We start from the raw sequence: 6,896 nt of genomic DNA on the forward strand, positions 1-6,896 counted from the left end.
CGGCCGTGGCCGTAATTAAGGTATAGCGCCTGCATTTACCTGGTGTGAAAGTGGAAAACCACGGAAAACCATCTTCAGGGCTCCGGACAGTGGAATTAATCCACCATCTCCCGAATGCAAGCTCGCAGCTACGTGACCCTAACCGCAAGGCCAACTCGATCGGTAGTCGCCTCTTATGACGACAGGCAGGGGATACCGTGGATGCATTCTACCATCTACAGGGCAATATGGCTTATGAAGAAAAACTATTAATTTTGAAAAACTATAACTGCATAAAAAATGTAATGTTTCTCTAAACATTTTGTCAGGTATACTGGGACTCAGTTTTTCCGCTCATTGGCTGAATGGTCAGCGTTGAGGCCTTCGGTTCAGAGGGTCCCGGTTTCGATTCCCGGCCGGCTCGGGGAATTTAATCGCCAAACGACACCATCATGAATGGAAAAATAGGTGGTATCTCTGGGGTGAATCTCGAAGAAATCGGTCCAGTGGTCATGAAATGGAATTATTGCACAACAGTACATAACGCTAAGCATAGGGTCCCTAGAGAAGGCATAAGTAACCCCTCCCCAACCAAGAGCGTCAGTTATCATTCAATTGTCCGAAAGTGTTAACCTATGTCGCGCAACATTAAGAAGAGGACTTAAAGAGTGAGAAATAGACTTGTAGACTCTCTAAAGCCAGTTGGCTTGAGGGATGAATATTTTACCAAGTGCTAAATGGTGAACGAAGACAAATTAAATCGTGAACCATTGTATTTACGATATCCATCACGGTTGGGGAAGAAAATCATGAGTTAAAATAATTGTAGGATTCCAGAACTGCGTGGGGAGACAGCAGATTCATAGATATATAGCTCTTGTGAATTATTGCGGACAAAGTTATTTTGGTAATCGGAAAGGAAGGACTGGTGTAGCCTGGCAGAGATAAGCCTATGTCTCACGGTCAGTCATATCTGTGGAACACCTGGAGAGGAAGGAGTTGGAGATTTCCGTAAACTGTATTACATGAATTCTCGATACGAAGCGGGGTGGTTTAACTGTTGTATATGTGTACAGAATAAAAATTGTTATTAAGTTTTAGAAAACCAATGTGTGTTGCTTCAAGACGAGTGCAGAATCAGTGGATTTATAAGGTAGTATTTAAGCGAAGAATGTGTCCTGCACTTATGAGTGACTAAGTCCCGAAGTGGCTGGCGTAAGATGAAGTCGAGATAACGCCACGCCAACAGCGCAATTACAGGTCTGTCTAATTTAAATACCATGTTTTGTAGTTAGAAATGTAAATGCTTGTCCCTTTAAAGTAATTAATTAATAAATCGTAACATCGCGTTGTATATGTGGCGTGTGTAAATTTAAGTGTTGCGACGACGATGATCTGCCTTATCATTATTCCAGTGTGGAGGCGAATTGCCTGCTATTTATGTCAGCGCGCAAGACTTTAAACTGTGTTTAAATTTATTTTTAAAACATTAAAAGTGAAGTTAAATATTGCAATGAAAATCAATAAAATAATGTTCGCGCCGGTAAAAGTTACGATAATGATAACGATAAAAATAACCGTTATGAGTGTGATAAAGTCAAATATCAACAAATCTAATAATAATAATAATAATAATAATAATAATAATAATAATAATCAAGTCAGGATAAAATTTGAGATGATGATATTTATGCGTTCAGCAGTAATGTCAAACGAGATTTGCGGTTTATACCAAAATCCAGTGAAGTATGATAAAGTTGGCATTTTTGGGAAATTTAAATTTTGTGACACCATGTTTTTGTGACAGAGAAAATCACGGCATGTTATTTTGCTCCTGAACTCCGGAAAATTTTCGAGAAGTGAATTGTGAGATCATTATAAAGTTGTTTGGTCATGGGACAGTTTGTATTTTAAAAAGTTTCAAGTAAGAAGAAAATAGATTCGAATGGAAATTACATATTATGAAAATAATTAGGAATATGTTAAAGGCAGAGTGAGCCTGTATTTTATGAGTGATGTAGAATAAGTAGGACTCCGAGAATAAGAGGCCATGTAGTTCAACGGAGAGGATTTTTTGTGGCATGGTGTATAGGTCTAGGTGCAATATTTTTGAGACAAGCTGTATAAAAGGAGCGATGTCCTGTAGCAATCCAGAACGATTGATTCGGTTTCGCCTGGCAGTATGACTGATATGTAGATACCATAACGTTGGCTCAACGATAGATTTAGGATGCCGCGTGTATTATGTAACTTAAGAATGGTCCTGCCGTTGTGTCAACGACAGGATTAGGGCGTAGTCTTTACATAGCCAAGTCATAGGTTAGACATTTTTTGCGAATTGACTTGAACGATGTTAGTGTTTGCAGTAGTGGATACGAGTGTGAAATATATTAGCAGGTATTATTTAGGCCATGTTTCGGCATAAATCTTACTAGCCGGAAGGTGCTCCCATAATAGCGTTGCATCAGTAGCGCCATAAATGTAAGGGTTGTCCCACATGGAAACTTGGCTAATGAAGACTGATCACTACTCTTTAGCCGCGTGTATTCAAGTTCGATGAACTTTCATTAATATTTTTATTTTTATTTTTACTTTTATTGTTCGGGTGTTCGGTATATTATGATAGTGCCGTGTGTTAATACTTAGCTGATTTATGCAGGATTTAAACTACGAATGCGGTTTCTCTTCGTCATCTATTAATTTATTTTATTTTCGTTTGTCGTATTTCACATTGTTTATGTGAAACGTTTATCTACCGTTCACTTGTAGTTTGGTGTAATGGGACAAGTGTAGCTAGACAGATTTGTAATTGTAGTCGTAGTTATAGAAAATTGGAAAGATTTCCTGTTGTTGGTTTTATATTGTGGACTTGTATTTTAACGAATTTAACGACGTAACTATTTCATAAGTTGAATTGGTTCAGTAAGAACATTTTCAAGTGATTTATCACTTTTCTTTAACTTCAGTGTTCGGCATTTCTCCTAAATGCATAATGAATTAATTTTCCTGAATTTCGCAGTTTTGTTCCTTCAGAACGATGTAACGTAAGATCCCATCGGATCAAGAGTTGTTGGTTCCTACTGAACACCTGATTAGGGTGATGCATGTTTCAGTATCGGAATTTCTCTGTAACTTAAGGGTGTCACGAGATAACAGTACATGGCGGAATTTTATTTTTGACTAGCTGATGTACCCGTGCTTCGCTACGGGATTCTCAGAAAGACTGTCTTTGTGGTTTCATACCTGAAGTCATCAGTAGGAATGTAGCAATTAAAAGCAATGTTATCATATAAAATATTCGATCAAATGAAAAACCGCACATTTTCTCCCTTCTAACGAACAGTACTACGGTGCCGATCTAACAGTCCAATGTTCCAGTGCAGGAATGTCCAGACCGAAGACAGCCGTGAAAACTCCTCTGCCATTATTCCGTTAAATATGCACACTGCTCATTCCAATCAGTACCTCAGGGTAGGGATTGAATAGCTCCAATGATATGATGAACCAGTGTGTTACGTATCAGTAGTATCAGAAAACTTAGATGAACCAGATGAACGGCATGCTAAAGAAGAATGTTTTTTTTAAATCCCCAGGTACTTCCCGCTAATATTTAGGCAGGCTGTTATACTCAGTACGACCGGGCGAGTTGGCCGTGCGGTTAGGGGCGCGCAGCTATGAACTTGCATCTTGGAGGTAATGGGTTCGAACACCCAACCCCACTGTCGACAGCCCTGAGGATGGTATTCCGTGGTCTCCCATTTCCATACCAGGCAAATGCTGGGGCTGTAACATAATTAAGGCCAGAGCTAATTCCTTCCCACTGCTAGCTTTTCTTATCCCATCGTCGCCATAAGATCTATCTGTGTCGGCGTGACGTGAAGCAAATTTTTTAAAAACCTCGGTATACAGCAGCAATCCCATCTGTCGAAGATGAGCGGCAGCAGAGACACAAAGCACTTCACAACAAAACAATGGTCAATGTAGTGTTATTGTTGATCAATATTATGAGCTTTCTGTATTGTAGGCCTTCACATTCAGTTTTCTTTCGACTCTGTAATATTGGGGCGACTTATAAAATTAATTATATCGTAGACTGTAGTTCCTTATTCCTCGCACCGGGCGAGTTGGCGGTGCGGTTAAGGGCGCGCAGCTGTGAGCTCGCATCCGCGAGATAGTGGGTTCGAACCCCACTATCGGCAGCCCTGAATATGGTTTTCCATTTTTGCAAATGCTGGGAATGTACCTTAATTAAGGCCACAGCCGCTTCCTTCCCATTCCTAGGCCTTTCCTGTCCCATCGTCGGCATAAGACCTATCAGTGTCGGTGCGACGTAAAGCAAATAGCTTATTCCTTGACTATACATACCGATTTTCATTAAATTCTGTTTACCCATTTTCTCGTGGCGGCGCTGATATGGATTTAGCAACAAACATCGAAATTCTTGAATATATCCGTTATCATAGCCGTTACAGTAAAAATGTATAAGACATGAATGATCGGAAATTTAATAATACATAATTTAGTTATATACTCTTTGTCAACAGGACCACTAATAACACAAATATTCGGTAATTCAAATTTATTCCTTCCCATAAACTGCCATTTCACTCAGCGTGAATAAAATTATTTATGGCTTAGATTGTAGCGACTTATTCTCAGACTTTGCATACCGATTTTCATTAATATAGGACCACTAATAATATAAATATAGGAGAATTCAATTCTAGGCCTTCCCCTAAACTACCATTTCACTCAGCATGAGTAAAATTATTTATAGCCTAGATTGTAGTGGCTCATACCCCGACTTCACATACCGATTTTTATTACATTCTCTTCAGCCGTTTTCTCGTGATGCGTGTACATACATACAGTCAGACAGACAGACAGACAGACAGACGGACAGACAGACTGACAGAAATTACGAAAAAGTAAAAAAAATGTCCATTTCCTTGTTACGACCGATACAGAAATACCATTCTTTTCCAATTCTGAGCAATGTACAGACAAAACTCTTATTTTATATACTGTATACAGATTGTGACAATTGCTGTTAACTTGCAATAAACACCATGCTTTCAAGTAATATTTCATAACCTATCCAAAGCAACTGATAGTCGATTTGGTTCGATTGAGGATCCATTCTGGGTATGTTCCAATATCCAATAGGATATTAGACTGGTGGATAACGTGAATTAAATGTAAATCTGGAATTCTACTCTCAGTTATCGTTTGGAGCAATGGTGCCCGATTTTTGGGATTTTCATTCTTTTTCTGGTTTTTGCTGTCCACGAATTTTACACTACGTTTTCATTCTTTGGAAGACAATAATAAACAATTTAAAATATATATTTTCCACTCACGTTACGCATTGTGACTTTGTTAAAACATGTTGTGAAAAATTTAATTTTATTGCCTACTTACTAAATAGAAATTATTGTGATTTAAATTGAATGAATATTTTAGTAAGCACATTTTTGCTCCTCATTTAAAGTAGTTATGCTCTCTTCTGAACCCTATCGTTTGGTCAACGAAGTGACAGAAAAGGACTCGGAACGACCCCAAGATCCAAGAGTTTGATATTGCTCTACCGAAGCAGCCGAGGCAGACGACCAACGATGGAACGGTAAGTTCAAGAGTTCAGTATGTGTGTATGTATGTAATGTATGTATGTATGTATGTATGTATGTATGTATGTATGTATGTATGTATGTATGTATGTATGTATGTATGTATGTATGTGTATCGATAATAGCTCAATCGACGTCAAGCTTCCTTAATGTACAGTGGGATCTCGATATCCCAATCACCTCGGGAGCTAAATTTCATTTCTAGTTATCGAAATGTCGAGGTATAGAGAATACCGCTTTTGAGTATGTTTAGCACATAATTGAATCATATATGTATCTACGGTTGGGCCTCCGTGGCTCAGGCGGCAGCGCGCCGGGCTCTCACAGCTGGGTACCGTGGTTCAAATCCCGGTCACTCCGTGTGAGATTTGTGCTGGAAAAAGTGGAGGTGGGACAGGCTTTTCTCCAGCAACACTCTCCAATATCATTTCATTTCATCTGTCATTCATTAATCATTGCCCCAGAGGAGTGTGACAGGCTTCGGCAGCCGGCACAATTTCTATCCATACCGCAAGATGGGGTCTTCATTCATTCTATTCCTGACCCGGTCGAATGACTGGAAACTGGCTGTCGATTTTAATTTTCATGTATCTATGGGCCTATACTGAATCCATTATTTTTAACAGGATTTAAACCTATACAGACAATATTTTACGGCATCACTTATATTGTAACCCTCCTTAAAGGAACTTTTTAGAAGATAGGATACAGTACATACAGTTGTGAAACAAGAAACATACCTCCGTTAACACCTTTGGAAAAAAAAATCCGTTAGTCTCTTCTGTTTGTTATCGTTAACCTTCCTCCTTTCACGTTAAAACTGTTCGTCAATACCACGCAGCCGAGATTCGTAAATGGAGCTTGTCATCCGTGGCTTGAGGGGTTGCTTTCGTACCTGATCGGTAATTAATTCACACCCGAGAAACAGCGAGGCTTCGCCAATTTTCCGATCACCAGAAGTTTTAGTGTTTCGGTTCCTCTCATGTTAGCTCCCAGCATCACTGTACCCCTTTCTTTACGCGTTAACTTCCCTCACAAACCACAAATGCCGTATTGCATAGTTAATGCTGCACAAAATTCGAGTTACAGAGTACTTTTTGCTTGAAGGGAGGAAATGATTGTTTCGACAAATCGAGAAATTCGTGTAACCAAATTACGAGTAATCTAGGGCCTATATATAAAATAAGAGTTTTGTCTGTACATTGCTCAGAATTTGACAAAAATGGTATATCTCTATCGGTCGTGTCCATAGTAACAAGGTAATGCACTTTTTCCTTTTCCGTAATGTCT

Source organism: Anabrus simplex, chromosome 3 (genome assembly GCF_040414725.1).
Source record: "Anabrus simplex isolate iqAnaSimp1 chromosome 3, ASM4041472v1, whole genome shotgun sequence".
In the NCBI taxonomy this organism is placed as follows: domain Eukaryota; kingdom Metazoa; phylum Arthropoda; class Insecta; order Orthoptera; family Tettigoniidae; genus Anabrus; species Anabrus simplex.